Here is a 17716-nt window from a genome sequence, read left to right on the forward strand (position 1 = left end):
GAAGCATCTTAATTTCTGTGGTATAAGTGGCTGTCAGTACCCCAATATACCTAAAAGCTCTTGCAGCTGTTTTAGTTGTATTTAGCAACGGAATACGTGTATCTTGTCAGTACCTGCATTAGGTAGGACTTTTGTCTTACAAAAGACAACACCCGAAATTTGATAAGTAATCCAGGTCCTTCTTCCACACGGACTCCCCACCTCAAGCTACACAAAATAAGTACATCAGGTGCCACTCTCTTGCATGGACCTGCTTTCCCATGTGGAGGAATGTATGCCTTTCAGTGTCACTCCCAACAGGAGTTGCTCATAGAACAGGGACCTCAGGCCGCCAGGCAGATGACCTTGGGCTGGCTGAATTTTTCCATTCCCTGGCCCTTATTGCCACCACAGCCGTGTTACTCGCGCTGAGGCCGTGTGCTCTCTGCCATTGTAAAGGGTCGCGGTGTCAGCTCGGGAAAAGCTGCGTTCCGTTTCGCGTCGAGCCAAGACTCCTCCTCCCCGCGCGCTGACCGCCCGGCGCTGTCCCGGAGGTGCGAGGCGCCCCGTCCCCGCCGCGCACCGCGCTGCTGGTGGGCGCTGGCCGCGTGCGGACAGTAGCTCCGCGTGCGCTTCGCCCGCCCTGAGGGTACGCGCTGCCCCACGGGCGGCGGCGTGCCGCGGGCGTGCGCTCGGCTCCCGCTCCATCGCTCCCCCCACCGCCCAACCGCCGCGGTCCCGCTCGCGCGCGCGCGCAGTGACATCACCCGCGTCCAATCAGCCGCCGCCGCGCCCCGCTCGGGCCCGCCGGCTCGGCACGCGCGGCGGCAGTTGGTGCGGGAGGGGGGGGCTGAGGGGGGCGGCGCGCGGGCGGCTGTCAGCCGTGCGGTGCCGTGCCGGGACGCCTCTGGGTGGCAGCCCGGCTGTCACGGCAGCGCTGCGCAGGTAGGCACGGCTGTCACCGCAGCGCGATCCTACCCCGCTCCGCGCGACGGGGCTCGGCTGTGTGGGGATGGGGGCTGTGAGCCGGCGGCGCGACAACTTTCCCGGTTCGCTCGGGGGGCGGTGGTGATGCGGCAGGGTAAAGGCGCGGGCGGCATCTCCCTGCAGCGGAGCGGGAGGTCGGGAGGTCGGGGCGATGCCGCCGCAGTTGCCGTGCCCTCGGGCGGGCGGCGGGGCGCGGCGCGGCGCGTGCGGGGGGGCGCTGCGGGCGGGTGCCGCAGAGCGGAGCGCCCGCGTCGGGGTCGCCGCGTCGCGCCCGCGCGGTGCCGGCGGCTCGTGCCCGCTGCAGCCCGGCTGCGCGCTGCGGCTCTGTCGACGAGCGGCTACGGAGCCCGTTTTCTTGCTGCCCCTTTTAGGGGATGTAATGCCGTGTCACTTCGTTTCCCCCCTTGTAAAGCGCTAATTGTGCATCTTTTCTGGGCCACTTTCCCGCGAACGGCAGTCATTGCGGCTTGCGCTAGTAACACCTGCCGGTGAGAGAGAGCAGAAACGCCGCTGCTGGGCTCTGCTCGAGGCACCTGAGGGGCTCAGCCTTCTCGGGAGCCGCGTCCACTCGGCGGAGCTCTGCCCGCTTCTGCTCTCAGCCGCCGCAGATGATGAGTGCCGTTAATCAGCCGCGCTGCATTTAGTAATTAAGCTGTGACCTATGGGCTGGGAACAACTCTAACGGTTGTGATATTAGAACGCATTAAAAAAATATATCTAAAAACGGCCGCAGGGTTTTAAAAACAAGCAGTTATGTAATTACTGTGTACAACTTAGGCAAAAAAATGCTTAAAAATGCATCCACGTGCGCAGGGGTGGCTCCAGCAAAGGAGGTGCTGACACAGAGACTTCGCTTAGTGTCACTCCTTTGTATAAATTACTCTTAAAGCAGTTAAAATAACACAGGAGTTGAAGCAGCACGAGCACAGGGGAAAGGGTACTGAAATAACGTGGAGTTTTGAAAACGATCCCTTTTGTTTTTTTGTCATTAAGTTATTTAATGTCTTTCTGCAGTGCAAGTCTTGTACAGGTTCGTATGTCAGGAGGATCTTTGTCCCATCTTGTATGACTTATCGTTGCCAGTAGCTGTCAGAAGAACTTTCTCTAATGCTGCAGAAGCCTGATGGTAGCATGGATTTCTCGCTTGTTTATTTGTTTACATCTGAATACTTACTATCTCTGTCTGCATCACTTGATGAATTCTTGTATTTGTGTGTAGTGATAGTTGACAGAGAATCAAAATACCTGACCCATCCCTACATTTTTCAAAAAGTAAAAGTCAGGAGTTAAGGAAAAGACTGACCTTTCCCACATTTGTTTTCTCTGCAGTGCTGTTCTAAACTAGCAAGAGATTTCAGTTTCACTTCAGTCTAACACCAGAAAGTAATTCAGCTTCTTTACAACTGCATGGTTATGCAAGAAATTAGTTGATTTCACGGGACATTAAACCTTGTACACCTTCTGTAGAAGAAACCGGTGATGATGGTTGCCCAACATTTTGGCTTGCTTGGGCAGTATTGAGCAAACAGGAATTGCCTTGGGATGCATATAAAATATATAATAAGTTTAATGTATTTAAGTAACAAAGTTGATTGTTTAATGTATTTTTTTTAATTAAAACATAAAAACTGAGAGCAGCAAAAACGTAAAACTAGTGGGATGCTTGACCTTGTTTTTGTGAAGCTGACACGCTTGTCTGGTTGAGTGGCAGTGGTTGCCATTCCTGGTGAGTTCTTAAGGTGTTGATCAGATTTTTGATGAAATATTGTTCTTCCCATACTTCTGTGATAATAATTGTTCACAAATGTATGTATTGCCCATAAGCAATGACGTGAATAAGGCATGATTGCCAAGCAAGGGATATTTTTCTATGGTAAAAGGGGGCTTATAAAAATCTGGTAGACACGTTTTTCTTGGAGTTGAATGCCTGACTGCAACTCTATACATTTCAGGTGGAAATTTGCAAGTAACTTATTTATGTTGGCTGAAAATGGAGTTGCAAATAATCATTTTTTGTGTATTTTTTTTGGAAATCTTGAAACTTGTTCTCAAATTTATGCATTAAAATGCCAAGCACAGCTGCATATTCTTCAGTGTTCACAGGTCTGTGTTTAGCCAGTGTATCAAAATGAATGAAATTATTTCCCTTAATTCAAGCTTGCTATAATTTAAACTTCATGTAAAACATGATTATTGCCTGAAACGTAGCACAGAGAAGGTGATTTTCACCTTGAAGATGCATGTTTAACTCATTTAAATGAGTGCTCATGTCCACCAAAAATGCTAAATCTCTGAGCCATTTTGAATCTTTACATTCTGGCACAAACTTTCCTTTTGATTCCATTAAGGACTAGATGTCACGTTGCAAGCCATTGAGTCATTCTAGCATTTTATCCCAACTTAGCCACCTTCCTTTGGAAAAGTGAATGATGACCCCGTAATCAGCATCCATGCTTTTGAAGAACTTCTAGAACTGGTGATGATTCAGTCCCTTGGACTTCATGAATTTCAGAGCTTTGATGATGATTTGCATGACGTTATCCATTTTTAAAGATTTTGCATATAAATTTTCTTGCTGCCAATGCAATGATATTTCATCAAATTACTGGTGGTAATTGCATCATCTTCTATTAACTTTATAAGTTCCTCCATTTTACTGACCATCACTGGGGCACCATTAGTAGCTAGACCAGAAATGTTGACAAAAGCTAAAAAAAAATCACTTCATTGCATTTTTTTTAGTGCTTCTTACAAATCAAGATATTCAGTCGTGTCCTTCAGTGGCATAAAAAGACCCATCTCTTCAGTGACATTATATTTGTTATCAGCACCTCCAATGAAAATGGCAAGTAGAGCCATATCTGTAAAGACATTACTTTCTTTTATTACCAAAGCATAAAATTTCAAATCAGCAGCTTTACTTCCTCAAATTTCTTTTGATAGGTGTTCCTGTTTCTTCAGTTCTCCTGGCTATAGTCTGATGAGGCAAACTGATTTTAGAGAAGTCCATTTTTTTAATCAGGACACGTTATGTCTGTTGTGCTTTCCATACATTGCTTAATAAACTCACCATCGGGAAATGGTTTTGGTTTTTTTTTGCTATCAGATTTGCTATCACAGAGCTAGTTTTTATAACAAAGTCCATTTTAGTTTTAAGTTTTTGAAAAATATTTTGTTGAGGTGACAGACTTTTTCAGTTCTGCTGTTTTGTCTTTAGGAAGATCAGAGGGCTGGAGCAACTCTCCTATGAGGACGGGCTGAGGGAGTTGGGGCTCTTCAGCCTGGAGAAGAGAAGGCTCGGGGGAGACGTTATAGCAGCCTTCCAGAACCTGAAGGGGAGCTACGGGAAAGCTGGAGAGGGACTTCTTATAAGGGCAGGTAGTGACAGAAGGAGGGGAGATAGTTTTAAACTGGAAGAGGGTAGATTTAGACATTGGGAAGAAATTCTATACTGTGAGGGTGGTGAGACACTGGAACAGGTTGACCAGTAAGGTTGTGAATGCTCCCACCCTGGAAGCATTCCGGGCCAGGGTGGATGGGGTTCTGAGCAGCCGTGAGAGTTGTCCCTGCCTATAGCAGGGAGGTTGGAACTAGGTGATCTTAAGGGTCCCTTCCAACACAAAATGTCCTGTGATTCCTTGATACGCATGGAATTTTGCAGCATGTTTCTGCATACACTGTCTTTTCAAATTGTAATCTTCGAAAACAGACACGGTTTCCTTGCAAATGAAGCATAGTGCCACGTTATTTGTCAGTACTACGCTGCACGCCTGTCCTGGTGCTGGGCCAGGCAGCTTGGTGGGGCAGAGCTTACAACATGGTGATGTTGTATTGCAAGCGGGTTGAGCATGCCTGCCCTAGATAAGATTGTGGAACAGAGAACTGAGCAGTGACTTCCTCAGCATGTCTTTTTAATACAATCTACATGATTACATGCTGTTATTTTTTTCTACAGGAACCCTGCTTCATCCAGTGCACGAGGTGGATGGAGCTTAGCTAACACAGTTCACTCTTTGTTTATCTTTCGTATTGATCGATGCCTGAGCACATGATTTATTTTCTCCTTCACATAGCTCTACTTTGAAGACAGAATGGATAACTGTATAGGCTGTGCTTATGTGCTTATCGTTATGTGATCAGGATACCTCACAGTTATCAAACACTACCTAAGGTGAGAAACGACATTTACAGATGGTGATCAGAGGGTTAGGTTGAAAGCATTCACTTGTAAACAACCGTACTTCTATGTATCTGCTCAACTCCCAGCTGCCACTGTTTTTACTGATGGTCCTGAGTGCTCCACACGTAGAATCACTGAATGACTTGAGCTGAAAAAGACCTTAAAGATCATCCAGTTTCCACCCTCCTAATGTTAGCAGGGTTACTGCTCATTAGATTAAGCTGCACAGGGCCCCATCCAACCTGACTAGAATGCCTCCAGGGACAGGACATCCACTGCTTCTCTGGGCAGCTGTGCCAGTGCCTTACCACCCTCTTAGTGAAAAAATCCCTTGTAAATTATAGCCTAAATCTCCCCTCTTTTGATGCAGCCCAGGATGCAGTTGTCCAAACTGCTGGCTCATATTTGAGCATTTCCACAGTGGGTATGGAAGAAAGAGGAATTCAGTGGTTTATTCATTAACACGAATGATATTTTTTCATGATTCTTAAAACCTGGAAAAATAAATGCAAGCAAATTAAAATAATAATAAAAATAAAAAACAAAACCAAACAAAGAAAGTGTCGAAATTTTTCAACTTTCAAAGTAAATTTCATACATTTCCTTATGTGTTACTGCATTCTACTTACAGTGATTATCAGTAGGAATGGAAAAGTAACATCCTTTGCTAAGGCTCTCAGATAAGAGTGATACTATTAGAGTTTATGCCAGTAATGAAGCAGAATGAGATAATTCGTGGAGGGATTCTACTGTTATTTATTATAGTGGAAAAGCAGTTAAAAAACTGAATTCTTTGAGTTCTGGGCTTTAGAGAGATTCTGTCATGGTGGGTTTGTCTTTTGCAAGCACAGTCCTTTACACTTATCCTTTGCAAGTCTCCTAAAAAAACCTCTTTATTCTCCTGTGACCAGTCAAAACATCAGTTCTTTGGATACTGCTAGTCTTGACTCTTCCAGAGTTTTCCTCAGCCAGTCCTGTCTCTCCTTGCTTTTTCTTGTCAACCTTCTTTCAGCTTATATTTCATTATCATCTTCTTGATTTCCCGCATCACTCCAGTCTAGACTCTCCTGTTTCCATACACATTTGCAGCACTTCTGTCAGACTCTGGTCTTAATCCTTACTCCTCTTTGTAGCCCAATGGATTTTGTTTGTACTGAAACATCACAGTACTTATTTCCAAGAAGTTGGTTAATTTTGTGTCTGTTTTCAGAGATGCAAGAAAATGTGGAGCATTTACTTAATGACTGCCTATGTTGATGGCTTGAAAACATAGTAATGATTTTTGAGGCGTTTTGACTCTTTTGCTGAATAAAAGGAAGAAAGTTGTTTATGTCTTTTTTTTCTTTATTGTTACTTTTTAAAACTGAGGTCGGCACATTTTTCAGTACAGTTCAGAGTATGTATTGTACTTGTATATATACACGGGTAGAAAGCAAAGGAGGACAGATAAGGTGATTTGCAAATAATAGTAAACATTGGAAATGCTGAACAACATAAAGAATCCTAATTACAAAGAGACATCAGCAATTCTGCCTAGAGTAATATACTGTATTTTTTAGGGATACTTTATCCTATAGGAAGTCATTTTAATTATATTCCATTATATTTCTATTTCTGGTTAATTCACCCTGTTGAGTTTTGTGGGTTTCTGGAGTGGCAAATGAAATGAATTGGGGTTTGTTGTTCATTTTTTAGCGTTTTTTATGTATATATTTGATGTTAATATTCTACTGGGTTTTTTTTACCGTTTTAGTGAAATACTTACAAAAGTGTGTTTTAAACCTCTTATTGGATTGAAATCTGAATAAAATTGTGAGTGATGGAGTTAGCACTGCACCACAGTATTTTGTTTACATAAGCGAGTTGTTTGAATGTGATGAAAATACCATTTGCAATGATTAGTCTGAAATGGGGGGCGTGGAGTTGTAGTTCCCATCATAAATTGAATATTGTAATTCTTGTGAGAGTATATAAAAACAGTTGAATATGCATAGAGTCTTGAAGCTTGTATGAGCAGTGCAGTGTTGAAATGAAGAATTGTAAATACATATTTGACAAGGTCTTTGCTTGTAGTTATGTAATGTTTGCTTTTATAATGGAAATATATTGCCCAGATTATGTGTTGTTTCTCTGCAGTGGAGCTACTGTGTCATGCATGGGTCATAATTTAGTCATGAGATGAGTGTTCTTTTTATAGCTTTTCAGCAAATATCCTCCTTTACCCCAGACAATTCAGTTTTCTCCAGTTTAGGAAAATAAATTGAACGCAAGAATAACTGTAAGTTGCTGATGACTTTTGGTCAAGACAGTAATCAAAGTTGAGAGGCTTGTACATGAATTCACTGCTTGAGTAGTTTCTGCATGCAATTGTTTTTCTATCTGAGATAATTGAATTAATGCACTTCAGCTTAACAGCTCTTCAATTTCATTTGTTTGTAAAGATAAAGAAAAGATGGTGGTATCTTTATTTGTAAGTGGTGATAACTCTTCTCTTTCATCTGGAGAAAGGATTTCATTATTAAAACAAGTTTTTTACAGTATGAAACTGGTATTATTCAAACAGAATCTCACACACTTAATCTTCTCATACAGAATGTAGTTATTTAAAACAAACACTGGAACAGGCTGTTAATGCTGTCTTAATGTTGTTACTTGTTAATATTTGAATCTTTCTGACAGTGGTGTTTGGTGAATGAAGGGCCCCTTCTCAACTGGAGGGATGGAGCAGAAGAAGAATGACTGCTTCTAACACATTAGCCTTAGCAAGGTGGGGAATTTAAGATTTACCACAGCTGGGAAAGAAGTTCATGTCATTTTTAACTTCTGTTTTCTGTAAACCCAATGATATTTGCAGAGCCTATTTGTTGTTTAAGTAATATGTAACACAGTAGTGAATGCACCATTTTTGAAGCTGTTTTGATGTTAAGACAGAGTGTAAATTCACATATTCAGATATTGTTTTGTTTTATTTTTCTTCAGATTTTTTATCTTCAAGCCCAGTTTGAGGGAAAAAAAAACATTTTTTTCCATGTGTGCAAAAAGCTAAATTGCTTTGTATTTTTAACAAAGATTTCCTTCAAGATAACTGATTTGAATTTGAAACATTTGAAACTAGAGATACTGGCAACTTTGTTTTGATAGAGACAGTCAGTTATTTTTCATCTACTCACTGGTAAAATAAAATGAAAAGAAGTGAAATGTCTCAAAATATTAGATATAAACACTCTGTTTATCAACCACTATTAGTCAACTTCTTATGGTGTCTAGTAGGATAATATATCTGTTGTTAAGGCTTTCTAGAACTTAAGAACTGCTCCTGCTAATAATGCTTCTAGATGAAGTACAGCCAAAGTGTAGCAGTTTTTTGCTATGAAGATTTTCAAGCAAATCAAAAGGAAAAGAGTCATTAGGATAGATGGGGAAGAGCAGCTACAAATGTACATTATTTAGTTTTGTATATTTTTTCTTGTGAAGAGGAAGCCCGTCAGTCTTTTGAACTATTGCCAGAAGGCCAGCTTCCCTTTCATTGACTGTCTACAGATTAGTTTTCTAAATGTGAACTTTGAATATTGAACAGTTTCCACTTCAGATTTTCATTATGAAGGAGCTCCAAGGGACACCAGCTGCTGTTGAAATAGATCTTGGGAAGGCAAGCATTCTGAAACTCCATTTTCACTTGTCACTTCCTGAACTCTGCCTCTCTTTGCTCTTATTATCTGTTATATATTTTCCCTCTGACTTTTCTTAGCCCTGTGATTTTCCTGTTGTTTTTTTTTTTTTAACATATTAATGTTTTGAAAAAGTATTTGATTCCACCATTTTTATAACTTGTATCAGCACTATCTCCAGAAAAAGAATAGTGAGGCCGTCATGATGGCAAAAGTAGTCAACACCTTGACTGCCACAGGTTATTTTTTAAAGTCACAAACTAAAGAATAATTGATGTGCAAGTTTTAACATTTGCTGTTAAAGTCTGTATTAATTTCTTTTTGATTGCTTTCATTTTTTTTTCTTGACTCTACATGAGCACATTATAAAAGTGCCTGCAATTGCAAAAATATTACTAAAGAATAGCTAGCAGTGTAGTGCCAATGCTGACTTCTGTTCTAAATAAGTGAAGTGATAGCTCAGTTATACTTGGATGTTTAAACATCTTCCATTTTAATTTTGCCTTAAATCTTGCCAGATGAGTACAGTATTTCATTAGTCAGTGAGATCCTCAGTTCCTTTGTTCAACATCATAATTCATTCCTTTTCATGGCTTTATGGTTTTTGATTGGTTTTCCACTTTGTAACATCATGTAGTGTACTGGGAGTTAAAGAGTTAATGCTGCAGTTTACGGATTGTTGATATTTCCAGTTTCTTGGTCTCAGAGGAGAAGAGTGAATGAACAACAGCTCCTAGAAGACTTCATTTTTCCGTTTCTGTTTTCCGTTTGGAGGTAAAGATAAAACTGACAGGGAGTCACAAGACTGCCCCCGCTTTGCTCTCTTTGCTCCATGTCTGTCTTGCCTACAGCATTAGAGTAAGGACTTCAGTTTCGGAAACTCTCATTTCATTTGATTTATTACCTTCAGTACCAATCATATTGTATTATATTGTATTGTCTAGCATTCCACTATTATATTTGGTAAATTAAGTTTTTTGCCTTAGCTCATTGCCGCTGTTTTCCTCTTCTGGGCCCATCTCCTTACCTCTTCCCTTCTCCCCTTCTCCTTTTCCTGGGGTGTAGGTCCATGGGTCCCTTCTCTCCCTTGTCATGGAACTAGACTGATTCATAACATTTTTGGTTCATAGAATCGTTTGAGTTGGAAGATGTCTCTAAAGGTCATTCAGTACAGTCCAGGTGCAGGACTTTCCACCTTGCATCCTCCTGTCGATTCATTGATGAAGGTATTAAAGACCTTTGGTCCTAATAGAGACACCACTTGTCAGTGATCTCCATCTGCACGTTGAGCAATTGACCGCCACTCATAACCAGTTCCTCATCCATTGAACAGTTCACCTATCAAATCCATATTCAGTATTCAAGGCCAGGTTGGATGTGGCTCTGGGCAGCCTGGTCTAGTGGTTGGCCACCCTGCACATAGCAGGGGAGTTGAAACTAGATGATCATTGTGGTCCTTTTCAATCCAGAATCATTCTATGATTCTATGATCTTTCCAATTTACAGAGAAGGATGTTATGAAAGTCCATGTCAAAGGCCTTACTGAAGCCCAGATAGATGGCATCAGCAGCTCTCCCATTGTCCGTTGATGCAGTTACACCATCATAGCAGGCCACTAGGTTTGTCAGGCAGGACTTGCTCTTGGTGAAGCTGTGTTGGTTGTCTAGTGTCACTTTCCTCTCTTTTACATGCCTTAGCATAGCTCCCAGGAGGATCTGTTCCATGATCTTCTCTAAAACAGAGGTGAGGTTAACAGGCACTGTTCTTTCTACCCTTCTTAAGAATGGGTGCTATATTGCCTTTTTCCCAGTCACCCAGGAACTTTCCCTGTCTGTCACGTCTTTCAATTATCATTGAGAGTGACTTGGTGACTGTATTAGCCAATTCCCTCAGGACCCTGGGTTGCATTTTGTTAGGACCATAGTTCCTCGGGTGGTCATAAACCTGATCTTGCTCCCACTGGGAGGGACGTTGCCCCAGTCCCTTGTTCCAACCCATCCACTCAAGGGGTGTTTGAAGAGCACTTGCCACTGAAGACTGAGGCAAAAATGTTGTTGAGGACCTCAACCTTTGTCTTGTCTGTTGTTACCAGCCTGCCTCTGTTGCTCACTAAGGCGGTTATGCCTTCTTGGACTTTCCTGACTGATATATCTGCATACAGAAGCCGTACTTGTTCTTCTTTGCATCCCTTGCCCACTTCAGCTCTTGTGGGCCTTGGCCTTCCTACACATCCTAGCAGCATCCCTATACTCTCCCAGGTTACTTGTCCCTCCATCCACTGCGCGTGCATTTTCTTCTTGCTCTCTAGTTTGACCAGCAGATCCCAGTTCAGCCATGCCAATCTCTTGCCTTTCTTTCCTGACTTCCTGCACAGAGCTCCTGTGCTGCTAAGGAAAGCTTCCTTGAAGACCAGCCTAGTCTGTTCTGTTCCCTTGTCCTTGAGGATAGATTCCTATGGAGTTTTGTTGACTGACTCTCTGAGGAGCTGGAATTTAGCTATCCTAAAATTCAGCATCCTGATTTTACTCTCTACCTGTGCCATGTCCCTCAGAAGTGTGAACTCCATCTTTGCATGCTCACTACAGCCCAGGCAACCTCCACTCCTGATGTCCCGAGTCAGTTTGCTAGCACTGGTGAGCAATGCTAGATTTACAAAACTTATTGATGCATTAAATGAAGATTTATAATACATGGCAAGTTACTTATATCACAACCTATTTCTGTCAAATTTTCATGCCTTTTTATAAGTTGTTTATCTGTGTAAGTGTAGAATTAGTGGTTTAGAAGATGAATTAACTTCCATCTACGCAGTTGGTATTTGGAAAAAAGAACCTGGAATGTATAAAAAAAACTAATTAAAGTGGGAAAAAGCATGAATTTCACATCATTGTTCTAGCCTTATTCAGTCACCATTGAACTAGCATGCATATGTATGCATACACAAACATACCTGTATATATGTTGTTTTTTTTTTCCCAACTCAGTTTTATTTGTCTGAGAGGAACAGCCTCTAAAAATTTTCCCAAAATAGAGATAAGCTTAAGTAGTATGCCCTTAAGAAGTGAGTTTAGAGATTCATAACTGCATTATTAAAATGTCAGTATAAACAGCTTTTTGAACTACTTACACTATATGGTTAAAAATAAGGAGAAAATCAAAATACAGATCCCTGATAATGAATGGTTTTTATTCATCTGGGGTCATTTAGCCAATATGTGCAAAGAATGAGTCATTACTTGAGGGATTTTCCTGAGATCTGAAGTATGTCTCTCTGTTTCTTCTTGGAAAAATCATATTGAATATGAATCAGGAATGAAAGCAGTTTAAATTCTCTTTCTGCGATAGTGGAGCGGATAATTATTTTAAAAATATTGAATAGCTTTTTGTTTTTAATGTGAGGGTGAACTGTGTTGTATTAGCTGAGAATACTTGAGATGACTGCAGAGTTTTGGATGAAGAAAACGTGATTGTATTTTCATTACCAGTGATTTAGCTACGATTCTGTGATTTGTCAGTTCATTTATCTGTCTTTGTGATTACAGAACCTGATTTTTCAAACCTAGAAGAAAGTGGTATTTCTGAGAATTAATTTGTACTTAGTTGTACAGATGAGATACAAGACATGATAAATCTGATGAATTTCGTTGTGGAAATGGCAGCTGTGAATATGCTGCTCAGAACAGCATGGAGTCCTACCTTAGGATAGCATGGAGTCTCCTTCAAGGCATAAAGAAAGTTTTGTACTTAGAACTGCCGCAGGTTCGTAGTAGAGCACAGCTGTTCCCGTTTCCGCTCACATTCTTTTATTGTAATATGTTCTGTGGGTTCTCTACAGACCAGCTGACCCAGTCTTAAATGTGGCTGAACCATAAAACCTGTTTTGTCCAATTTCTATGAGATCTTATTTAAGGCATTCAAAAGATATAAAGACTCCTTTTATGTTGTTGTTTTTCTTCAGTGATTAATTCCACTCAAATGTGATGTTTGTATCTAAAGTTAGAACAGCTACATGCCATTCAGACCTTGGCTTGTTCATATAATGGAGGCACACAGATTCAGGATGTGGTTTTTTTATTAGCTAGAACAACTCTGATAGAACCATACTTACTTCTATTAATGTATACTTATATACCGTCTCAATTTCATTTACATTCATGTTAACTGCTTTGGTGGTCTGCTGAACATTTTATAGATGATCTTATCTTTGGTAATGTTACTAAGTGACAGTATTCAAACTGACATTGATTAGATAAAGCTTGCACAGAGTCACTAAGCTTTTCCCTGTGCATGGTTTTATTTTGTGTTTTACTTTTTTAAACCAAGCACTCTTCTGTGTCTGTGCTAATGTTTAGTGGTACCAATGTGAAGAAAGGAAAACTTGAAAGCAATATACTTACACTTTTGACTGATGGCAAAAGAATTCTAATGTATTGCATAAATCAATGAGAACAGGTCAGAATTTACTTCTGTGTTTTTATTTAGTATCTGTGCACCCACATTATGTTATGTTACTTAACTAATGATTTTTCAGACATTCTTCCGGACCAGTCTGAAGGAAGATTTTCTGCTGGTGGATTTTGATATAAGTACAGATAAGGATATAAAGTATCTCTTAATGTAATTTTTGATCAGCAGTTTTGCAACTATCCTCCAGATAGCCTCTTGCTATTCACTACTTTGACACATTAGTGACTGCTTTAAGTAAATCACTTGAAACACTTAGGATATTCATGGCCTATCTTGCAGAAATTTCCGTGGTCAGTGTGTTACTCATTTCTTTTTACAGATGCCTCTTTTTAAAAGGGGAACATATTTATTGGTTGGCTGCTAGATAGATACTGTGCTGTTGAATAGGGTATACAGTTAGCCAAAAAGCAGTTATTTGACTTTGGCTTGAATGTGTTATCTAAAATAATAAAATCATTCAAAGGAAAATATGTTAAAGAGAAGCTTACTTACTTATGTGGCTGATAACCTACATTTTGGGAATTTTAGTTTACCTTCATGTTAATTCCAGCTCAGCTTCATAAGCATAAATCAGAGAATCTGAGGGCAATTTCTGTCCTGCTCCTGGATAATCAGTTGTTCCCAATAATTTTTTGCATGTCACTCTTCTGTGTGATGCATAAACATGCATGTCTCTTTAGTAAGAACACAGAATTCTGTAAATGCTTTTCAGAGTTAAACAAAGGGGCATTTAAAAGAAAGAGCTTTTATAGGCTGTTAGGGTTAGGCCTTTGAACTTTCTCATCCAGATACAAGTTTTAAGTAGGACCCAGCACTCTGACTGAAGTTGTTTATCATAGCATCACATAAGAATATTGAGGTGTGTGGACCCAGGGGGGTTGTGGATGCCCCATCCCTGGAGGCATTCAAGGCCAGGCTGGATAAGGCTCTGGGCAGCCTGGTTTGGTGGTTGGCAACCCTGCACATAGCAGGGGGGTTGAAACTAGATGATCATTGTGGTCCTTTTCAACCCACGCCATTCTATGATTCTATGATTCTGTGACCTCTTGCAACATAGATACTCATTCCCTCTAAGCAGTGCTTCAGGATGTGAGTAAGTCATGTCAAGCTGTTTAATCTGCAGTTTTTATTTAATTTCACTTAATTTTACTTTCATTCTTTGAAACCTTTTGCTGGAACATTATTTTGTCTCTTTTTTTTCCTCTGTTGATGTGGTGAAAGTTGTCAAGTGCTTTCTTTCAGTAGGCGAGAACTGTTTGCTGTGCAGCTTGGTAATTGGCATAAAACTTGGGTGAGGAAATTCCTTCTCTCGTGAAGCAGCATTGTCTTTTAAGACAAGTTTTTTTTTTCTTTTCCAGAGAAAATCAGCAATTATCCAGTCTTCTCAAAGAACGTGCATGTATATAAGCAGCATGAGGAATAAGTCCTCAGAAAAGTTTGCATTTTGCTGAACCAGCTAAGGATTGACAGCTCAGTATCACTAGTATTTTTGAAAACCAGTCTGAGGATGCTTGAAAGTTAAAGTGGATGCCAGTTAGAAAAACTTCAGCTGCAAATGATTCAACTGATTGGGAAAAGTGAAATAAAAAAATATCAGCTTTCAGTTATACAGATTGTGACTCCTTTTTTCCTCTCATGGAAAATAATGTTGGTACTACGCATCTGAAAATGTGGATCCTAGCTCCACTCTTTTTCTTCCTGCTTGCTAAAAAATAAGAGAAAAAAAACCTTCTCTTTCTCCAAATAAAGAGGAAAGGATTTTATCTTGAGATTCTATTGCAAAGTATTCCGTCTTTAAGATGATTCATTAAGAAAACACTTATAAATTAATTTGCATTGGAGCAGTCCTTCTTTATGTCACACAGTCAGCCTCGTGCATAAATATACTTTTTTTATGAATAGTAATAATAAGATCAATTAAGAAGATATAAAAACATAATGAAAGACCAGAAAGTTAAACTGGTACAATTAGAAACATTAAGGCATGCAGGAGAAGTGCTGGAATGTCTTGGCATGTTCCTCAATGGACACACCAGCTCCTTCTTTAAGCTCATGGCACAAGGAGTTTTCTTTAAAGAAGAAATGTTTATGATTCTTAGGACAGGTGAATAACTGCTCCTTGTGTAGGATTTATATATGAAACCATTTAGGAAATGCTGATGGAACCCAATTTCCTTGACAAAATACTGCTTGTTAAGAGTCTTCTTACCTGTTCAGTCTTTACAGATGATTGAACAGTGAGGCTTATGCAATGTGTTACCTTTGTTTTTTGGTGTGTTGTTTTTTTGTTTTTTTGTTTTTTAAATGAAGTGATAGCGGAGTTCAAACTGAGTTGTGTAATGCATATTACTGTTGAAAGGCATTTAAAAGTTTTGCTAGTAACAGTTACTGATGATTTTGACATCATAGATGGATATAATCACCGTGCCCTTCAAAGAATTGGTAAACTCACAGAAAACTGGCAGTCCAAGAAAACAGAGGAGTCCCTTCGTAAAAGATCTAAGGTGAAAAAGTCTTGGAGTTCATAGTGTCTTTTCTTCTAACTCTTAATAAAAAAACATTTATTTGAGTACATTGTCAGAAATGACTTAAATTGTGTGAGGAACAAAACCCCACGTTGAACATGACCTTATTCTGCAAGTATTATAATGCATATAATCTGGAAGTGTAGGAACTTTGGTCCTGATCTCATTTAGAGCATCCAGACATAGTTGTAAATTCTCTCTTCCCTGCTAGGGGAGTGAGTCAGGGAGAGGTAAATCACAATGAAAATTTGTTAGAACACCTTTTGTTAATTAAACTTTTACTATTAGTAGGATCAAACTATTAGTGAATACAGATAACGCTTTGCACATTTGCTACTGCTGTCACCTCAGATGTTGCACAGCCTCTTGTCAGTACCTGCATGTGCAGGTGTGCTGAAGTTTGCATTACTGTGAAACTTTCCAGCTGTTAATGAAAAAGAACTTCAGTGCATTGGTATACCATAACATAAAGTATATTGCACCCTCTGATGGTCTTATGATTCCTAGAAAGAAACATCAGAAAACTTTATGGATTTCTACTATATCTAATAGGCTGTTGTATCTACAACAATAACAAGTGGAAGTATGCATTGGGAATAGTTCAGCTGACTTCTAGGAAATGGCACTGACATAAAAACTGATTGTAATGAGCCTCATCTGCAGCTGCAGAGAACTTTGAAGATGAAAATTAATTTATATAACGTCTTATTTTGCCCACAAAAGAGAACATTAATTCATCTTTTTAGTTGCCATTATCTGGACAGTTCTTAAAGTACTGTTGGTCCACTCGGAGTAAGACAGAAAGATCTGACCTGAAAATGTAAGAACATTGCAATTACTGTTCTTTAATCAACTGTTCTCTAAATACTGTTCAATCAGCTGCTTCTAATAGATAACATTACTTCTCTATATTACATTTATCTGAACAATATCTGAAGCCTCTCAGAACCTACTGTCTTAGCTGCTTGAAGTTCACTCTAGGTACCTTTGTAGATTCTTGAGCAATGCTGTCATCAAATTATACAGGATGTGTTATGTCTGTATCCTGTTAGATGATCTTTGAATTTTCTGCTGGAATACCACATTGATTTCAATTGACAGCTATGTAGAATAAGGATACAAATTAAATTTGACTTTATTACTTTGCAAAAGCCATTTCCCTAGCTTTGTTTCAAATGGTGAAATGGAATAACAATATATTTGAAAAAAGAACTTAATTGATGCTTCAGATATAATGTGTTTCATTTCTGATGCTTGGTAAAGGCAGCTTGAATGCCTCAGCATGTGAATAAATTTAGGCTGTGCTTTTTGTGCTTTTCACTTCTGAAAAAAAATAGTCTCTTTTGTGAATATTGACATTAGACATCAAGATAGGTGAATTTCCAAGTCAGGTGGTTTTTATGTGCTTTTTGGTGTGTGTGGGTGTTTGGCCATTTCGCGTATTGTTCAGATATAGATCGCAACTGTTACATTTTAATTTCATTTCAAGACACTTAATTACCTGAACTTTTCATTTGGCACCAATATGTACCTTGGAGCATATTGGCTGCAGAGTGTTCTCTTGATGGTTTCACTATATGGGGTTGTCAATTTTATGTGATGAATAGCTTACTAATTATGCAGACATTCTGTATTTTGTAACTGTACTGAGTTGTGGATTTCAGTCATCTCTGAAAAAAACTAATTCAGATTCTTTAGGAATCATTAAGCCATATTTATAAATAGCACATTATATCTTTTTCTGAGTCTCGAGACAATTTTATAAGATGCTGCAAGTAAATTAGACAATTTGCTTTATAGAAAATGAAGTAAAATGTGTGTTCTTGCAGGAAATTAGATCTATCTTTTTTTTGTTTGTTTGTTTCCAATTTTGTTCTGAACGATTATTTGTAATGTAATAAAATAATATC

At 39.7% G+C, this 17716-nt stretch overlaps 1 protein-coding gene across 1 annotated transcript in view; it reads left to right on the plus strand.

Moving 5' to 3' along the window:
- The first annotated feature begins 825 nt into the window (after positions 1 to 825).
- The window catches only part of CNTN1 (contactin 1), a 238112-nt gene continuing 221221 nt past the window's right edge, over positions 826 to 17716 (plus strand). Inside the window, exon 1 of the mRNA XM_048956631.1 lies at positions 826 to 924. The gene's annotated coding sequence lies outside the window, so the exon portion shown is untranslated. The remainder of the gene's footprint in view (positions 925 to 17716) is intronic.

Source organism: Lagopus muta, chromosome 1, assembly GCF_023343835.1.
Source record: "Lagopus muta isolate bLagMut1 chromosome 1, bLagMut1 primary, whole genome shotgun sequence".
NCBI classification, from domain to species: domain Eukaryota; kingdom Metazoa; phylum Chordata; class Aves; order Galliformes; family Phasianidae; genus Lagopus; species Lagopus muta.